Genomic DNA, 20403 nt, shown 5'->3' with positions numbered 1-20403 from the left:
TGTTAGGACACATTTAGAGGGGTGAAGAGATCCCTGCCTGTCATGGCTGAGGTGTCCTGCCATGCAGTGGGAACAGAATAGGGGTTAAGGGAGGGAAACATTTGTACTCATGTTTGATAACCACAGTCCAACAGCACAAATCACACTTTAAAAAATCAGTCTCTGACATCTACAGAGAGAAGCAGTTGGTGATGAATTCAGTCTGCTTCAACCACCACACCCCAGCAGAGACCCTGCTGCCTTGGGGAGCTGTCAGCTTTGAGGCCTTGGGGACACCTCGAGGGAGCCCAAGGGCACAGAGCAAGCCATGCCATGGTTGGGTGCTGTGCTGCTGAGCTGGGCCGGGCTCCTGGGCCCAAGGGGAGCTCCTGGCAAGCGCTGAAGAGAGACAGCTGTGCCCAGGAGCAGCTCCTCTGCACAGCGCAGCAGGGCTGGGGGCTCTGACCGCAGCTGGCACACAGAGGAGAGAAGGAGAGAGGGCTTGGAGGCACTGAGGAGCGCAACAACAGAGGGCAGCGTGTGGCAGGACACATCTGCAGGCTCTTGACACCGTGAGGCTCTGGCAGCAGGGCACTGCAGGTGGGGTTGCCAGAGGGGTCTTCTAGAGCTGGCACATCTGATGGCTGATAGCATCTGGCAGGGTGGGTCTGTCTGGTTCTCCAGGTAGGAGTAGAAGATGCTTTTTAAAATTTTAAATGGCATTTAAATGGCAATTTTAATTTAATTTAAATGGCAATTTTAAATGGCATTTAAAATTGGATTTTTCAAGAAAAAGACCAGGGCAGGGACTACCTGAAAAGCAAGACGTTTTTTTCAGTCAGTGTATTCATATTTCTGCAGTGGAGTGGACGAAGGTTTCATGGTACTGAATTTTCAGGGTTGTACAGGAGACTGAGACTCCTGGAGCATAGGAGAAATTGATATGTCAGTGATGAAATTTGTAAAGTACCTTCCCAAACCTCATCTCACGGACTGCACCAACATCATATTGTGGTACTCCCAGGTTTTATCCTAGCTGATTTTTTGGAGCTAGAACCCCCCTGATATCCTCTGTCTTTGAGAGGTGTTTGCAGGCCAAAGCAGAGCAAACAGCATTTGCAATGAGCAGGAGCTGCCTCTTCTGCAGGCAGAGCTGCAGCACAGGAGGGTCTGCTGAGTGTCCGTCTGTCCCTCCCTGGCCTTGCCTCCCCTGGCAGCAGCACGCTGGCATTCCTCCTGGCTTCTCCAGCTGGCCATGCTGCTGCTGGTCTTGTTCCCAGGCTGGCTGGGGATGGGGGTTTCACATGCCCATGGCGTGAGCCCTCGGAGTGCTTGGGGGAAGGGGAGTATGGGGACAGGCTGAGGGGTGTGGAGATGGGCACTTTGAGCCTGGATGTCTCTGCTCCCAGCAGTATCCTGGTTTGTTTCAGGCAAACATAGGAGTGCAATTGTCCAGTAGGTCAAAAAGACACCAGCACAGGGCAGTTGACACTAGGACTAACACACAGACTTGATGAGCTCTCTCAAGGACACTGCACTGAAGCCATCACCACGTTGATGACACACAAGGTTTTACTTTGAGTACAGTGGGGCTGCTAGAACAAAAGAGACAAAATAAAAATCACTATATGATCTTTACCACTAACTTAGGGCAGGACTGACTCCCACATTGCCCACAGCAAGTCGCGTGCTCTCAGTGACACCCTCTAGCAGCACCAGCCAGAACTCATGAAAAGGACCTGCCAAAAGTCTGAATGGAAGTGGAGAATCATTTGGGAGGGATTAAATGAAAAATGGAATGATTTTTCCTCTGAAATGTGAAACAGACACGCGCGAGCTGCAGCTCCTGCACTTCACGCTCTTCCTGGGCATCTACCTGGCTGCCCTCCTGGGCAACGGCCTCATCCTCAGCGCCGTAGCCTGCCACCACCGCCTCCACACCCCCATGTACTTCTTCCTCCTCAACCTCGCCCTCCTCGACGTGGGCTGCATCTCCACCACTCTGCCCAAAGCCATGGCCAATGCCCTCTGGGACACCAGAGACATCTCCTATCAAGGATGTGCTGCTCAAGTTCTCTTTTTAGTCTTCTTCTTTGGCTCAGAGTTTTCCCTTCTCACCATCATGGCCTATGACCGCTACATTGCCATCTGCAAGCCCCTGCACTACGGGAGCCTCGTGGGCAGCAGAGCTTGTGCCCAGATGGCAGCAGCTGCCTGGGGCAGTGGCTTTCTCAATGCTGTCCTGCACACGGCCAACACATTTTCCCTGCCCCTCTGCCACGGCAATGCTGTGGACCAGTTCTTCTGTGAGATCCCCCACATCCTCAAGCTCTCCTGCTCAGATGCCTACCTCAGGGAAGTTGAGGCACTAGTTTTTAGTGTTTCTTTAGCCTTGTTGCTTTGTTTTCATCATGTTATTCTATGTGCAGATCCTCAGGGCAGTGCTGAGGATTCCCTCTGAGCAGGGCCGGCACAAAGCCTTTTCCACGTGCCTCCCTCACCTGGCAGTGGTCTCCCTGTTTGTCAGTACTGCCATATTTGCCTACCTGAAGCCCCCCTCTATTTCCTGTCCATCCCTGGACCTGGTGGTGTCATTTTTATACTCAGTGGTGCCTCCAGCAGTGAACCCCCTCATCTACAGCATGAGGAACCAGGAGTTCAAGGATGCAGTAAGGAAACTCTTTGGATACGTGTTTCTTTGCAATCAATGTCTGTGAGTTCCCTGATTATTTCAGGAACTGTGAGGAAAATTTTTGTTACTATCTTTCTCTATAAATATTTTCTACAAATTATTTGTTTTGATTTAAATTATGTTGTCGTTAACCTGCTACCTGACTTTCCTATTTTTACTTTTTCATTTACAGTCATCTACTCAGTCATCATACCCAGTCATCTAATTACTGAAAGAAGCTGGTTATGTAGAAAAACTCAATTAAAAAAAATAATAAAACAACACATCAGAACTACACTGTTATCAGATGCCATCTCTTCCCATACCCTCTGGAGCTGGGGGAGCAGCCCCAGCACACAGGAGGGGCTCAGGGCCAAGAGCCCAGCTGCTACATGGAGTTTGGGTGGGGGCTGCTGCTTCTCTGGAGCCATGGCCATGGCCAGCAGCAGGACGTGGCCTTTTCGCTGCTGCTCTCTTCTGGCTTCCAGTGTTTTCTCCTGTGCTCTTTTATTTGGACAAGCTGTCAGATCTCATGTACCTTGGTGACAGTCCTGTTTTCTCTGCAGTGGCATCCCTGTGGCTGCAGGCAGCAGCAGGCACTGTGCAACCCTGGGTCACAGCTGCCTCCCTACTAGCACCACAGTAACAGGAGGGTCTTGCTCTGGGCAAACCCAGAAGCCTGGACACCTCTTCCAAATGTGCTATCAGGAACACAACCAAGGGGTTTCTCCCTGCTCTTCTGTTTTCTGGGGTTCTTTGTGCGGGGTTCCTCACCTGGGGCACAACAACCCCAAACAGAGCTACAGGCTGGGAGATGAGTGGTTGGAAATCTGCCTGGCAGAGAAGGACCTGGGAGTGATGGTTAATAGTCGACTGAATATGGGCCAGCAGTGTGCTCAGGTGGCCAAGAAGGCCAACAGCATCCTGGCTTGCATAAGAAGCAGTGTGGCCAGCAGGTCCAGGGAAGTGATCGTCCCCCTGTACTTGGCTCAGGTACTGAGAGGAGAGTGATGTAACCACTTGAGAAGCTAAAGTCAGAAGGAAAAGTTGAAGTGACTTGGAGTATTAATGGGCCCCACTGAGGGCTGTTACTAATGAAGCCTCCCCAGGGCCTTCTTAGGGGAGATAATTGTAGGCTGTGGTTACAGACAGGCAAAGCACTGTGCTGAGAAAAATCTTGGTTGGTTTTAGTGAAGCTGAAGGGCCAAGGCCTGACCAAGGCCACTGGGAGAGGAGACCCTGCACACCCATGTCTGGCTCAGGGCTAGTTTTGGGGTCTGTGGGATGTGGTGGGTAGTGTGATGCTACTAGAAGAACTTCATTTTGACACCTCCTCAGCCCTGCACAGTGTTGCAAGGACAAATGCCAACAGTCAGCATGCCAAGCAGGTGCCTTCTGCTGGCCTAGCAGGGCCACTGCCAGATGTCAGCCCAAAAGTGCAGCTCCCAGGGAGAAGTCAATGGTGACCTGCCACCTCCAGACACTAGTGACCTCACAGTCACTTTCTGTGACACATTCCTGCTGCTGCCCTATCAAGTGCAGAGACAGAAGTGACCTCACAGTCCCTGCCACAGTCACATTCCTCGTGCTGGGGCAGGAGATCACAGAATCACAGAATTTCTAGGTTGGAAGAGACCTCAAGATCATCGAGTCCAACCTCTGACCTAACGCTAATAGTCCCCACTAAGCCATATCCCTAAGCTCTACATCTAAACGTCTTTTAAAGGCTTCCAGGGATGGTGACTCCACCACTTCCCTGGGCAGCCTGTTCCAATGCCTCACAACCCTTTCAGTAAAGAAGTTCTTCCTAACGTCTAACCTAAAACTCCCCTGGCTCAACTTAAGCCCATTCCCCCTCGTCCTGTCACCAGGCACATGGGAGAATAGACCAACCCCCACCTCTCTACAGCCTCCTTTGAGGTTGCTGTAGAGAGCGATAAGGTCGCCCCTGAGCCTCCTCTTCTCCAGGCTGAACAAGCCCAGCTCCCTCAGCCGCTCCTCATAGGACTTGTTCTCCAGGCCCCTCACCAGCTTCGTCGCCCTTCTCTGGACCCGCTCAAGCACCTCGATGTCCTTCTTGTAGCAAGGGGCCCAAAACTGAACACAGTACTCGAGGTGCGGCCTCACCAGAGCTGAGTACAGGGGGACGATCACCTCCCTAGCCCTGCTGGTCACACTGTTCCTGATACAAGCCAGGACGCCGTTGGCCTTCTTGGCCACCTGAGCACACTGCTGGCTCATATTCAGCCGACTATCCACCATCACTCCCAGGTCCTTCTCTGCCTGGCAGCTCTCCAACCATTCCTCTCCCAGCCTGTAGCTCTGCTTGGGGTTATTGCGCCCCAGGTGCAGGACCCGGCACTTGGCCTTGTTGAACTTCATGCAGTTGGCCTCAGCCCATCGGTGCAGCCTATCCAGATCCTCCTGCAGAGCTTTCCTACCCTCAAGGAGATCAACACACGCACCTAACTTGGTGTCATCTGCAAACTTACTGAGGGTGCACTCAATGCCCTCGTCCAGATCATCGATGAAGATATTAAAGAGGACCGGCCCCAGCACCGAGCCCTGGGGGACGCCACTAGTGACTGGCCTCCAACTGGACTTGACTCCATTCACCACGACTCTTTGGGCCCGGCTATCCAGCCAGTTTCTAACCCAATGAAGCGTGCGCCAGTCCAAGCCAAGAGCAGTCAGTTTCTTGAGGAGAATGCTGTGGGAGACGGTGTCAAAAGCCTTGCTGAAGTCAAGGTAGACCACATCCACAGCCTTTCCCTCGTCCACCCAGCGCGTCACTTTGTCATAGAAGGAGATCAGGTTCGTCAAGCAGGACCTGCCTTTCATAAACCTATGCTGACTGGGCCTGATCGCCTGCTTGCCCTGCAAGTGCTGCGTGATGACTCTCAGGAGGATCTGCTCCATGAGCTTCCCTGGCACTGAGGGCAAACTGACAGGCCTGTAGTTTCCCGGGTCTGCCCTCTGGCCCTTCTTGTAGATGGGCGTCACATTTGCTAGCCGCCAGTCAACTGGGACCTCCCCCGATCTCCAGGACTGCTGATAAATGATGGACAGTGGCTTGGCCAGCTCCTCTGCCAGTTCTCTCAGTACACTTGGGTGGATCCCATCCGGCCCCATCGACTTGTGCACATCCAAGTGCCGTAGCAGGTCACCAACCAGTTCTTTGTGGATGGTGAGGGCCGCATCCTGCTCCCCATCCCCTTCCACCAGCTCAGGATACTGAGTATCCAGAGAACAACCAGTATTGCCGCTAAAGACTGAGGCAAAGAAGGCATTGAGCACCTCCGCCTTTTCCTCATCTCTTGTAACTAAGTTTCCCCCCGCATCCAGTAAAGGATGGAGATTCTCCTTAGTCCTCCTTTTTGTGTTGATGTATTTATAGAAACGTTTTTTGTTATCTTTAACGGCAGTATCCAGATTGAGCTCCAGATGAGCTTTAGCCTTCCTAATTTTGTCCCTGCACAGCCTCGCTACATCCTTAAAGTCCTCCCTAGTGGCCTTCCCACTTTTCCAAAGATTATAAACCCTCTTTTTTCTCCTAAGATCAAGCCACAATTCTCTGTTGAGCCAGGCCGGTCTTCTTCCCCGCCAGCTCATCTTTGGGCACTTGGGGACAGACCGCTCCTGACACATTCAGAGAAAGCCTCTGGGTCACAGATGATGTGGTGAAAACTAACACAAAACGTAACATTCAGAATGCTAAGAATTGCATTATAAAAAAAAAAAAAATATTTAAAATATTAACAGAGAAAAATAATTAAAAAAATATTATATCATCTTCCCAAATACCCTTTTATTTCTGTTAGGATTATTATCAATGATAATGTTATGATAGCACTAGTAAAGATAAAAATGAAATAACATAATATGAATCAAAATTCCACATTATTAGAAATACATCTTCTGAACACATTACTGATGCTTAAGAAGCATGTATTGAAACAGTTTTCTCACTGCATCCTTCACCTCTTGGTTTCTCATGCTGTAGATGAGGGGGTTCAGTGCTGGAGGCACCACCGAGTACAGAAGTGCGACCACCAGATCCAAGGATGGAGAGGAAATGGAGGGTGGCTTCAGGTAGGCAAATATGGCAGTGCTGACAAACAGGGAGACGACGGTCAGGTGAGGGAGGCACATGGGAAAAACTTTGTGTCGTCCCTGCTCAGAGGGCATCCTCAGCACAGCCCTGAAGATCTGCACATAAGACAACACAATGAAAACAAAACATCCAAAAAATAAAGAAACACTAAACACAAGTGCCCCAACTTCCCTGAGGTAGGCATCTGAGCAGGAGAGCTTGAGGATCTGGGGGATTTCACAGAAGAACTGGTCCACAGCATTGTCATGGCAGAGGGGCAGGGAAAATGTGTTGGCCGTGTGCAGGACAGCATTGAGAAAGCCACTGCCCCAGGCAGCTGCTGCCATCTGGGCACAAGCTCTGCTGCCCACGAGGCTCCCGTAGTGCAGGGGCTTGCAGATGGCAATGTAGCGGTCGTACGCCATGATAGTGAGAAGGGAAAACTCTGAGCCAAAGAAGAAGACTAAAAAGAGAACTTGAGCAGCACATCCTTGATAGGAGATGGCCCTGGTGTCCCAGAGGGCATTGGCCATGGCTTTGGGCAGAGTGGTGGAGATGCAGCCCAGGTCGAGGAGGGCGAGGTTGAGGAGGAAGAAGTACATGGGGGTGTGGAGGCGGTGGTCACAGGCTACGGCGCTGAGGATGAGGCCGTTGCCCAGGAGGGCAGCCAGGTAGATGCCCAGGAAGAGCGCGAAGTGCAGGAGCTGCAGCTCACGCGTGTCTGCGAATGCCAGCAGAAGGAACTCTCTCACAGAGCTGATGTTGGGCATTTCCTTGTTCTGGGCATGGGGTCCTGCCCAAGGAACAGAAAGACGGTGATTATTAACATTAGAATTATCTAAGGAAAAGGATTTCCATTTCTCATTTCAGCCTCACAAAATGCTTGCTCACTTCCATGAAGATATTTGGCAGATTCCTTTCTTCCATTTGGATTGATGCTGGCTTAGACTGTGCTTTGGAGCAGAGGACTCTGCTATAGGCAATGTAGGAGTCAGTCCTGTCCTACACCAAGAGGTAAATAACATAGGAAGACTTGTATCTTTTCTTCTAGCTTAGCCATTACTCCTGTGGAGAATCTCTAAGGCAGAAATCCTGTACATTTCGTTCTTATTGCACATGAAATACTGGGGATCCTGTGGATCCTCTCCATGGTTTCAGTTGATCTGTGCTGCAGGAAAACTGCATTCAGAAGTTCACCTGAGAATAACCTGGACACTGCTGAGAGCAGAGACATCCAAGCTCAAAGTGTCCACCTCCAGACCCCCCACTCTGTCCCCATACTGCCATACTCCCCTTCCCCCAAGCACACCGAGGGCTCTCCCCATGTGAATGTGAAACCCCATTCCCAGCCAGCCTGGAAACAAGACCAGCAGCAGCACGGCCAGGTGGAGGAGCCAGAGGAATGCCAGCGTGCTGCTGCCAGGGGAGGCAAGGCCAGGGAGGGACAGACGGACACTCAGCAGACCCTCCTGTGCTGCAGCTCTGCCTGCAGACGAGGCAGCTCCTGCTGGGGACACCAGGGCAGAGGCTGTGCTGGTGGGAGAGGAGAGCAGGGGGTGTCCCAGGGAAGGTGCCTGCCCTGCAGGGGATGGCAGGGAGGTGCCTGAGCCCTCCCTAACACAACATTTCTGGCAGCAGCTCCCTCTTACTGCCTGCCCATGTCCCTGCTACCTACCCATATTCTTGCCAGAAGCCAGATTAGCATCAGCTCAGTAAAAACCTGAGGAGACCACAAACATGACATTGGTCCAATCTTTAAACTGAGGTGGCTGAAGGCAATTTATGAAGTTCATTTCTGACATATGGATCTCTCAGTGCAATGCTCCCGGAGTCTCAGTCTCCTACACAATGCTGACAACAAATTACCATGAAACCTACCTGCACTCCACTGCCATAAGCTCAAAACACAGATTACAGAAAAAATCTTACCCTTCAGGTAACCCCAGTTTTAGCCTTCCTCTCTAAATGTCCAACCATAGATGCCATTCTCTAAAGCATTTTCTGCTCATTTCTGGAGAAACAGAGAGACCCATCCCGACAGATGCTGTCAGCCATTGGATGTGCCAGCTGTAGAAGACCCCTCTGGCAACCCCACCTGCATGGCCCTGCTTCCAGAGCCTCACGGTGTCAAGAGCCTGCAGATGTGTCCTGCCACACGCTGCCCTCTGTTGTTGCGCTCCTCAGTGCCTCCAAGCCCTCTCTCCTTCTCTCCTGTCTGTGTGCCAGCTGCGGTCAGAGCCCCCAGCCCTGCTGCGCTGTGCAGAGGAGCTGCTCCTGGGCACAGCTGTCTCTCTGCACCAGGGCCCTCTTGCCACGAACTCTCTCTGTCCCATGAGCCCAGACCAGCTCAGCAGCACAGCACCAGCCCAAGGCACTGCAATCACCCCTCTGGGGGTTTGCTGATGAGCCCATGAACCTCAGGCACTCAGAGACAATTGAAGACATCTCTCCAGAAGTCCAAGTCAGAGGCAAGTTTCCTGCAGTGTCCCCCTGAGGGCCAGCACTGACACAGCCTCCCTTGGAGCTCGTTAGAGCAGAACCCTGGAGGCAGTGAGGACAAGGAGACAAGGGCAATGTGAAGGTGACACTGTTGTGGAGGAAACCTGGATGTGTGTCACCAAGCACAAAGGTCTTGACCCATGTCCCCTGGGAAGAGATATCCTTTCCCTTCACACCTTTCTCAGGGCTCTTTGTGGGGCAGTAGGAGATGGGGATGTTCATTGCCAAGTGCAGGAGAATGGTACGACCCCTGCCTGGTTCATGGGAGGGGGTGAGGAGGCAATGAGGCCCTGGTGCTTCAACGATCAGCTGTCTCCTAATCGATGTCAGTGGCAGAGACAACAGCCATAGCCATGGACACAAAGACCTGAGTTCTGTTGGGACTTTGAGCCTTGCAACAGCCGTTGCTCCTCTCCTCACCAGGCTGTCTGAGGGACTCCTGATCTTCCAAATTTTCCACTGCCATATGCAGACCCTTCTGTCGGTAGTGTCACGTTCGATCTGAGCTGAGTCTGATAACTCAGATCTTCTTGGTTGTCCTGTTCCTCATATGGCAGCTCTGTAGGAAGCTGGCCTGGTTCCTGGTGAGCAGGCACCACTGCTCCTATGGCATCCCTTGTGGTGCCCAGGCCCTCCTCCTCTTGGGCACTGCTCACTCAGCAGGGTCCCAGTCTGCCCTCATGTGTGGGGTTCCTTTTCTTCTGGTGAAGGATTGGGCTCTTCTCCTTGTAAATGTCAGGAGGTTTCTATAGGCAAAATCCCACAGTTTCTCAGGGTTCCTCGACACTGATGCTCCATTCTGTCAGCCATTCATGGCTGCAGGCAGACGGTTCAACCTTACTGTGACTGCGCTATCTCTGAGAAGACAGCAGCAGTAGGAGTTGCAGGAAAGTTTGGGTAATACAGGAGTAATCAGTTCAATGGAATTGCAGCACAGAGTCACTGAAGGGCAGGGGATGAAAGGCTGCCAGGTTTGACATTTGCTGCGCTTTCTTCTCATGCATGCTGTCACTTTGTCTGGAGCTGTTTCCTCAATGTTATGGGGCTGTGCAGGTTAAAGTTAGAAGGGGCAAAGCTGAGCTGGAGCTCAATCCAGCTGACTGTAAAAGAAAATAAAAACTTTTTATATAAATGCTTTAAATAAAGGAGGATTAAGGGAAATTGTTATCCTTTTTTAGATGTGGGGGAAATCTGTGAATGATCTAGAGATAAGGTAAAGGCTGAGGTACTTAATGTCTTCTTTTCCTCAGTCTGCAGCAGCAAGACCACTCCTGGATATTTCTTCATCCTCACTCAGCATGCCAAGCAGTTGCCTTCTGCTGGCCTAGGAGGGCCACTGCCAGATGTCAGCCCAAAAGTGCAGATCCCAGGGAGAAGTCAAGGGTGCCCTTGATTCTGCACTTGATAGGTGTCTCTGCCCTATCAAGTGCAGAGACAGAAGTGACCTCACAGTCCCTGCCATGGTCACATTCCTTCTGCTGGGGCAGGAGATCCTGAGGCAGGGCTGACTAGTTTCTAGTTCCCACAGGACTAAGGCTCAACTTTCTATGTTAGAGAGTAAACAAAGGTTTAATGGGATTGTTTGGTGTTCTTCTGTGTTTAGGGTATGGGCAGGCTCTGTGGTTTTGGTCATTTTTAGGTCTGCCTAGAAGCCTAGGGTTAAATAGAGCATTTTAATACTAATATTAAGGGAAGTAATTAGGGTGAGTAAGAGAGTAAAGATAAGGGAATGGGGCTATGGGCTGAGTTTTGCTTCAAGGAATACCTTGTGTTCAAGCTTTAGAGAAGTGGATTCCTGTCAGAGTCTTGGAGGAGCATTTAGATTTAGGGTTTAAAACTACTGGTTAAAATAGCGTAAGGGCCATACATGACTGTACATGTCAGTGTTGCTGCATAATCTACATTACATGATTCCTCTTAACTCTACAAAATCATTAATTTCTGCTGGCCATGCTCCTCTTGCCACCTGAAAATCTCACATCTCTCGTGTCCAGGTTGCTCCTGACCTCCCCATATCTTATTGGGATCAGCTTTCTGATGACATCCATAATATAGGCAGTATATGTCTCATGTCTGTGGGCTACTCTGTTCTTCAGAGAGAAGTGGCATTGTAGTCAGGAGGGAAAAGGGCCTGAAGGAGCATCCTGCCCAGTATGCCCATCAACTCTGCCTCTCTACAAAATCCTGTCATGCTTGAGGTGTAGTTTGTGAGACCATAGAATCGTAGAATGGCTCCTGTTGGAAGGGACCTTAAAGATCATCTAGTTCCAACCCCCACTCCATGGACAGGGATGCCTTTAGCAGGGATGCCCCCCATGAGATCAGGTTGCCCAGGGCCTCATCTAACCTGCTCTTGATCAGCTGCAGGGATGGGGCATCTCTAAGGTCTCTCAGCAACCTCTTTTAGTGTCTCACCTCCCTCTGAGTGAAGAATTTCCTCCTAACCTCTAATCTAAATCTCCCCTCTTTTAGCTTAAAAAAATTCACCTTGTCCCGTCATTATCTGATTGAGAAAAGAGTCACTCTCCATCTTTTTTTAAAAGCCCCCTTCAAGTACTGAAAGGCCACAAAGAGGTCACCCTGGAGCCTTCTCTTCTCCATGCTGAACAACCCCAGCTCTCAGCCTTTCTTCATAGGAGAGGTGCTCCAGTCCCTTGATCATTTTTGTGGCCCTCCTCTGGACCCATTCTAACAGACCCACACCCTTCTTGTGCAGGCAGCCCCAGACCTGGACACAGGACTCCAAGTGTGGCCTCACAAGGGCAGAGCAGAGGGGCACAATCACCTGCCTCCATCTGCTGCCCACTTCTCTGTTGAAGCAGCCCAGGATGCAGTTGACCTTCTGGGTTACAAGCACACACTGCTGGCTTATCCAGAACCTTTTGGATGGCATCCCTTCCTCTGTTGCATCTACTACACCGCTTAGCTTGGTGTCATCTGCACACTTCTTGAGGGTGCACTCCACTATGTCACTGACAAAGATATTAAACTGTACCTGTCCCAGGACAGACCCCTGAGGTACAACATTCATCACCAGCCTCTAACTGGACACAGAGCTGATTACCACCACTCTCTGGCTGAGACCATCAAGACAACTCCTTGTATACTGAATGGTGCACCCATCAAATCTGTATCTCTCTAATTTGGAGACGAGGATGTCATGTGGGATGCTGTCAATGGTCTTACAGAAGTCCAAGTAGATGACATCGGTCAGACTTCTTTTGTTGTCATATGATGTGGTCACTCCATTGTAGAAAGCCACCAGATTGGCCAGGCACCATTTACCCTTTGGTGAAGCCATTCTGGTTGTCTCGGATCACCTCTTTGTCTTCCATGTGCCTTGACATTGATTCCAGGAGGATCTTTTCCATGATCTTGTCAGACATAGATGTGAGGCTCACCATTCAGTAGTTCCTTGGGTTATCCTTTCTACCCTTTTTTAAAATGGGAGTGATGTTTCCCTTTTTCAAGTCACCAGGGACTTCACACAACTGACAGGACGTTTTAAATATTGTGGACAGAGGCTCTCCAACTGCATCAGCCAGTTCCTTCAGGACCCTGGGATGCAAGTCGTCAGGCCCCATACACTTGTACTTCTTGAATTCCATCAGGTGGTCTCAAATCTGCTCTTCATTTAGAGTAGGTGGGACTTTGCACCCCCAGCCTCCATCTACTCGTTCAGGGAAAGGAAAGACTTTGGAAGCCTGACTGGCAGGGAAGATTGAGGAAAAGACATTGTTGAGTCCCTCAGCCTTCTCCATGTCTGTCATTAACAGTTCACCCTTCTCATCCATCAGAAGGGATACACTCTCCTTGGCCTTTCTTTTTTGAGCAGTGTATCTGTAGAATCCCTTCCTATTATTCCTTGAATCCCTTGAGAAGATCAGTTCATAGAATCATAGAATCATAGAATCATAGAATATCCTGAGTTGGAAGGGACCCTTAAGGATCATCAAGTCCAACTCTTGACACCGCACAGGTCTACCCAAAAGTTCAGACCATGTGACTAAGTGCACAGTCCAATCTCTTCTTAAATTCAGACAGGCTCGGTGCAGTGACCACTTCCCTGGGGAGCCTGTTCCAGTGTGCAACCACCCTCTCTGTGAAGAACCCCCTCCTGACGTCCAGCCTAAATTTCCCAGCTTAACCCCGTTCCCGCGGGTCCTGTCACTGGTGTTAATGGAGAAAAGGTCTCCTGCCTCTCGACACCCCCTTACGAGGAAGTTGTAGACTGTGATGAGGTCTCCCCTCAGCCTCCTCTTCTCCAGGCTGAACAGGCCCAGTGACCTCAGCCGTTCTTCTTACGTCTTCCCCTCCAGGCCTTTCACCATCTTCGTAGCCCTCCTCTGGACACTCTCCAACAGTTTCATGTCCTTTTTATACTGTGGTGCCCAGAACTGCACACAGTACTCGAGGTGAGGCCGCACCAGCGCAGAATAGAGCGGGACAATCACCTCCCTTGACCTACTAGCGATGCCGTGCTTGATGCACCCCAGGACACGGTTGGCCCTCCTGGCTGCCAGGGCACACTGCTGGCTCATATTCAACTTGCTGTCTACCACGACCCCCAGATCCCTCTCTTCTAGGCTGCTCTCCAGCGTCTCATCGCCCAGTCTGTACGTGCAGCCAGGGTTTCCCCATCCCAGGTGCAGGACCCGGCACTTGCTCTTATTGAACTTCATGCGGTTGGCGATCACCCAGCTCTCCAACCTATCCAGATCCCTCTGCAAGGCCTTTCCACCCTCATTCGAGTCCACAACTCCTCCAAGTTTGGTGTCATCAGCAAACTTGCTCAAAATACCTTCTATTCCTACATCCAGATCGTTGATAAAAATATTGAAAAGTACCGGCCCTAAAACCCATGCAGCACTACAGTCTGCACAGAGGGAAAGGATCTAGGAATGTTGGTCAACACTTACCTGAACATGAGCCGGCAGTGTGCCCAGGTGGCCAAGAAGGCCAATGGCATTCTGGCTATTTTCAGCAGCAGTGTAACCAGAAGGACCAGGTGAAGGCTTCTCTCCCTGTACTCTGCTCTGGTGAGGCCACCCCTCAAGTACTGAGTACCTCTTGCTCTGGCCTGGGCAGAGGGGCTGGCCCAGAGGGGCACAGGCGCTCTGTGCTAGGGCTCTGTTGGACCTGGCAGCAGGGGTGCTGGCATCTCACAGACCTCCATTTCCTGGTGCCGTGGCTGACCCTGGACTGGGGCTGCTGGGGAGGCTGAGTAGCTTTTGTCCCAGCAGCTGCGGTGCCTTGTGAGGGGCTGGGGCTGCGGTGGCCATGCCCCGAGCTCTGCAGCAGCCTGTGGCAAGGCAACCGTGAGTGTGGTTGCCACAAGCCCTGCCTGCCCTCCTCCTGTCACGCTCCGTCAGGCGGCTGCAGCAGAGGGGACCTCCAGCCAGCTCCTGGCTGGGCTCTGCCACTCACCTCTCCAGTGCCATCCCTGCTGCCTTGGGGTGCTCTGTGAGGCGCAAAGTGACCTCACAAGGCCTTCTGGCCAGCACATCTCCTGTGTGACAGCCAGGCCACGCAACGGCAGGGACCTCACCACCACCCTTCCAGCCCCCTCCTCTCCCCTCAGCTGTGGCCTTGTCTCTGCTGGCAGGAGCGGCCTGAGGAGGCGCTTCCTGGCCTCCCCTTGCCTCCTGCCAGCTGCTGCCCACTTAGGCTCCTGGCACAAACATGGCCGTGCACCAAAACCACTGCTCGTGCTGCCTTTGCTGCCTTGCCCTGTCCTCTCCCTTGACTCCTTGTGTCTTCCACAGCCAAAGGAATCCCTTTGCAGTCACCACCCTGTCCCCTGCCCTGCAGGACAGCAGAGACAGGGCAGAACATGGTACACAGGGGCCTCAGAGCTTCAAGGAAGCAAATCCCAGAGCCGCATTTAGGTCTTGCACTTTGAACTAGACAGTGTCTGAAGGTGCCTTCCAACTGGACTGTTCCGTGCTGTTCAGGCAGATGCCCCGTGGTTGTTTCTCTCAGCATGAAGGGACCTCGGGACACTCTCTGCCCCATTGGCTTTCATGACACCCCTAGGGATAGCTGATGGCCTTTGTGCTCATTCGTGTTCCCTTGCATACCATGTGCACGCTGGCAGCAGCAGCAGCAAATGTTTCCTGTTCCCGTGTCTCCCCTGTACATGGACAGGCCCTGCTCTTCTCCTGAGCCACCCCATCTCCCAAGGAGCCTCTCCCAGGTGAGCCCGTCTCTGCTGGCCTGGCCAGCCACTGCTGCAGCCCCTGGCCATGTTCCCCATAGCCCCAACTGGCGGTGCTGCTCTGCAGAGCCAGGGGGCTGTGGTGCCTGGGGCACGGGGGCACTCTGCAGGGCCGTGCTAGGCAGGCTGGGGGGCAAAGCCAGTTGGTGGGGGCCCTGCCACTGACCGCCTCCCACATCTGTGGCCATGGGGTGCTCAGAGATGCCCAGCCTGGCTGAGTGAGGAGCCACTTTGGACTCTCTTCCTTGGGCACGTTCGGATCTGAAAGCAGCCCTGAACGCAGAAGTGAGCCTTCAGGCACAGCCCTTTTAGGAGAGAGATGATTCTCTGTAGGCCAGGTGTGTCACTGCCATGCCCACTGCCTGTCCCTGCCTGCAGTCCCAGCACAGCCCCACAGTAGCACTGGAACCAAGCCACGGGAGCAGCAAAAAAAAAAAAACTTTAATTGGATAAAAGGCACAATAAAATGCAGAATTATATTTCTTTCTGGACAACTTTTGTAATAAAACTGGGGGGAAAATAATCAGCACAAGAACATAAGACAGGCTTTGTTTATTATGCATACCTTTAAGAGTGATTTGCAGAACAGGGCAGGCAGCTTATTGCTTATGAAATACAGTTGGTCTTGAGTTTCCACACAGCATTCTTAAGTTCCTGATTCCTCATGCTGTAGATGAGGGGGTTCACTGCTGGAGGCACCAGTAAGTACAGAACTGTCACTACAAGGTCCAGGGTATGGAATGAGATGTAGGGGGACTTCAGATGGGAAAACATGGCTGTGCTGAAATTCAGAGAGACCACAGTCAAGTGAGGGATGCATGTGGAGAAGGCTTTGTGTCGTCCCTGCTGTGAGGGCATCCTCAGCACAACCCTGAAGATCTGCACATAGGACAGAATAATCAAAACAAAACACCAACTCAGTAACAAAAAACTAGCCATAGTAATTCGAATTTCCCATAGGTAAGATTCTGAGCAGGAGAGCCTGATGATCTGGGGGATCTGACAGAAAAATTGGTCCAGGGCATTGCCATGGCTGAGAGGTAAAGAAAATACATTGGCAGTGTGCAGTACAGCATTGAGAAAGCCACTGCCCCAAGCAGCTGCTGCCATGGTGGCACAGGCTCTGCTGCCCAGGAGGCTCCCATAGTGCAGGGGCTTGCAGATGGCAATGTAGCGGTCGTAGGCCATAACAGTGAGAAGGGAAAATTCTGCTGAAAACAAAAAGACTAACAGAAAGACCTGTGCAGCACATCCTGCATAGGAAATGGTCCTCATGTTCCATAGGAAATTTGCCATGGCTTTGGGGAGAGTGGTGGAGATGAGGCCAAGGTCGAGGAGGGCGAGGTTGAGGAGGAAGAAGTACATGGGGGTGTGGAGGCGGTGGTCGCAGGCTATGGCTGTGATGATGAGGCCGTTGCCCAGGAGGGCAGCCAGGTAGATGCCCAGGAAGAGCCCGAAAGTCAGGAGCTGCAGCTCGCGCGTGTCTGTGAATGCCAGCAGGAGGAACTCAGTGGTGGAGCTGCCATTACACATTTATCGCCTCTGAGCAAGGGAGCCTGTCCAAAAGAAAAAAAATGACAGTGTAAAATTTAATTACTTCTCTGACCAAAACCCACTGCAAGTCTCATAGAACACCTTACCACACAATAATCTGTGCTGCTTTCTTTTCAGGAAGAGCTTTCTGCAGCTCCTTAGCTTATGTCTGGTTGTTGCTCTGAGGGTGCCACAACAAGTGTGGGGCTCTTCTGTGCGCTCTTAGGCAGTCAGTCCTGGTCTGCAGCAACACTTAGAAGGGAACCTGGAGTGATCTGAGAAGTCTGCTGGCAAGGGACATCTCCCTGTTTGCAGGTCATGAGAAGGTCAAATAATTCCCTAAGAAAAAACAAAGGTAATGTTGGTTCTGTCTGTACACTGAGGTGTGTGAGGTGCCTTATATCTACAGCAATGATCAAGGAGACTTAGTCTTTAGTACTACTACTCCATTACTATCCCTCTGAATCACCACACAGGTGGGAAAATGAAAGCAGAGAAAAGTGCACTGCCTTCAGGTAGGTCTTGCCTTGCAGTTTTGCTGTGCAGTGCCCTGGGGAGGTGTGGGGCTGTGAGCAGCCTGCCCCAGGCAGCAGGCTCTGGGCAGCAGCAGGACCCTGGCCTGCCGTGCCCTGCCATGCCGGGGGGGCTCCTTCCACCCACAGCTTCTCCCCGCAGCCCCTGGGCAGCTCCCTGGGAAGGCTGAGTGCTGAGCCTGGCAGGCGGCAGAGGCCCTGCCCCGGCACACAGCCCCTGGGGCACAGCAGGGACCCTGCTCTGCACCACAGCCCTGGGCACCCCTGCCTGCATCCCCGGCTGCACTGCCTGCAGCCGGCCCCAAGAGAAGGGAGCCCTCGGGCCCTGCACGCTGACCCTGCAGCACACAAGCCCTGTGTGGCCTTCAGCTCCAACACTGAGCATCCTCCTGACAGCTCCCATCAGCTGAGGGCTGTGCCAGCTCCAGAAGAGCCTGGCAGGCTCTGCACCCAGAGACTTACCGTGGAGAGGTGGCTGGCAAGATTTCTCCCTCTGCCAGCTCTCCCCTGCCTTTTCCCCCCCTCAGGCTGCCCTGAACCTCTCTCCCCCTTCTCTCCTCTCCCCATGCCAGCTGCAGGCAGTGCCCCCAGCCCTGCAGTGCCTGGCAGAGGAGCTTGATCTGGGTGACTGAAGCAGCTTCTCCAGTAGTCCAAGTCTGATGCAAACTCCAAAGCCTCTCACAGTGCTAATGGTCCCACTGAGGGACATTATTGTCAAGGCCTCCCCATGGACTTGTTAGAGCAGAAAAGTGCAGGCAGTGATGACGGGGAGACCAAGGCCCAGGAAAGGTGGCCCTGATGCTGAGGAAACCTTGATGTGTCCCATGAAGTCCAACAGTCTGGCCCTGACCCCAGCCTCTGGGAAGGGAGATCCTGTCCCTCCAGTGGGTTTAGGGCTCTTCCTGGGTAAGCCCAGTGTGGGGACTGTTTCAAGCATGTGTCAGGGACCTGGGAAAGTATCTGCCTGTTAGTTTGACTCCAGTGCCAGGGAAGCTCATGGAGCAGATTATCGTGACTGTCATCAGGCAGCACTTGCAGGGCAAGCAGGTGATCAGGCCCAGTCAGCATGGGTTTATGAAAGGCAGGTCCTGCTTGACGAACCTGATCTCCTTCTATGACTAAGTGACGCGCTGGGTGGACGAGGGAAATGCTGTGGATGTGGTCTACCTTGACTTCAGCAAGGCTTTGACACCGTTTCCCACAGCATTCTCCTTGAGAAACTGGCTGCTTGTGGCTTGGACTGGCGCACGCTTCGTTGGGTTAGAAACTGGCTGGATAGCCGGGCCCAAAGAGTCGTGGTGAATGGAGTCAAATCCAGTTGGAGGCCGGTCACTAGTGATGTTCCCCAGGGCTCGGTGCTGAGGCCAGTCCTCTTTAATATCTTTATCGATGATCTGGATGAGGGCATTGAGTGCACCCTCAGTAAGTTTGCAGATGACACCAAGTTAGGTGCGTGTGTCGATCTGCTTGAGGGTAGGAAAGCTCTGCAGGAGGATCTGGCTGCACCAATGGGCTGAGGCCAACTATGAAGTTCAACAAGGCCAAGTGCCGGGTCCTCCACCTGGGGCACAATAACCCCAAGCAGAGCTACAGGCTGGGAGATGAGTGGTTGGAAAGTTGCCTGTCAGAGAAGGACCTGGGAGTGATGGTGGATAGTCAGCTGAATATGAGCCAGCAGTGTGCTCAGGTGGCCAAGAAGGCCAACAGCATCCTGGCTTGTATCAGAAGCAGTGTGGCCAGCAGAGCTAGGGAAGTGATTGTCCCCCTGTACTCGGCTCTGGTGAGGCCGCACCTCGAGTACTGTGTTCAGTTTTGGGCCCCTCGCTACAAGAAGGACATCGGGGTGCTCCAGCAAGTCCAGAGAAAACACAAAGCTGGTGAGGGATCTGGAGTCCTACGAGGAGCAGCTGAGGGAGCTGGGCTTGTTCAGCCTGGAGAAGAGGAGGCTCAGGGGTGACCTTATTGCTCTTCCTAAGTACATTAAAGGAGGCTGTAGTGAGGTGGGGTTTGGTCTATTCTCCCACGTGCCTGGTGACAGGACGAGGGGGAATGGGCTAAAGTTGTGCCAGGGGAGGTTTAGGTTGGATATTAGGAAGAACTTGTTTACTGAAAGGGTTATTAGGAATTGGAACAGGCTGCCCAGGGAAGTGGTGGAGTCACCATCCCTGGAGGTCTTTAAAAGATGTTTAGATGTAGTGCTTAGTGATATGGTTTAGTGGAGGACTTGTTAGTGTTAGGTCACAGGTTGGACTCAATGATCTTGAGGTCTCTTCCAACCTAGACAATTCTGTGATTCTGTGATTTGGTGAATCTCCACGTCTCACCACGATCTGTATCAATCAATCCCTGCATCTCACCATGATCTGTATCAATCTCTGCATCTCACCGCGATCTCTATCAAGCAATCTCCGTGTCTCACCATGATCTGTATCAATCAATCCCTGCATCTCACCATGATCTGTATCAATCTCTGCATCTCACTGCGATCTCTGTATCAAGCAATCTCCGTGTCTCACCACGATCTGTATCAATCAATCTCAGCGTCTCACCGCAATCTCTATATTCGTGTCTGTGCTCGGAGTCTCTCAGGTCTCTCAGTGTCTCTCAGGTCTCTCAGGTCTCTCTGCGTGTCTCAGCCTGTGCAGGTGCCATGTGTTGCAGGAAGAATGGTCGAAAACACAACAGACACTAGAATGGTCAGATCATGCTCTCTCTCTTTATTACCTGAATAGCCTGACTTTTATAGCATACTTAACAGGGGCGGATAGTGTCTCACACAAGATTATTGGTCAAAAGCACTCAGACAAAGAACTGCACGAAAACAACCCAACCTGCAAGAAAACAACCCCCTTGTGATTAGCAGTCATGTAGATGCTGT

At 52.0% G+C, this 20403-nt stretch overlaps 1 pseudogene across 1 annotated transcript in view; it reads left to right on the top strand.

The window, feature by feature from the left end:
- The window catches only part of LOC311216156 (olfactory receptor 14C36-like), a 249838-nt pseudogene that overhangs the window by 214048 nt on the left and 15387 nt on the right, over positions 1–20403 (top strand). Inside the window, exon 2 of the transcript in view lies at positions 1823–2648. The product of the transcript in view is annotated as an olfactory receptor 14C36-like (transcript). The remainder of the gene's footprint in view (positions 1–1822; positions 2649–20403) is intronic.

The sequence above is a fragment of the Netta rufina genome, assembly GCF_964035555.1.
Source record: "Netta rufina genome assembly, chromosome: 18".
NCBI classification, from domain to species: Eukaryota; Metazoa; Chordata; class Aves; order Anseriformes; family Anatidae; genus Netta; species Netta rufina.
The sequence above is the reverse complement of the archived record's forward strand: the minus strand, read 5'-3'. Positions and strand labels throughout refer to the sequence as shown.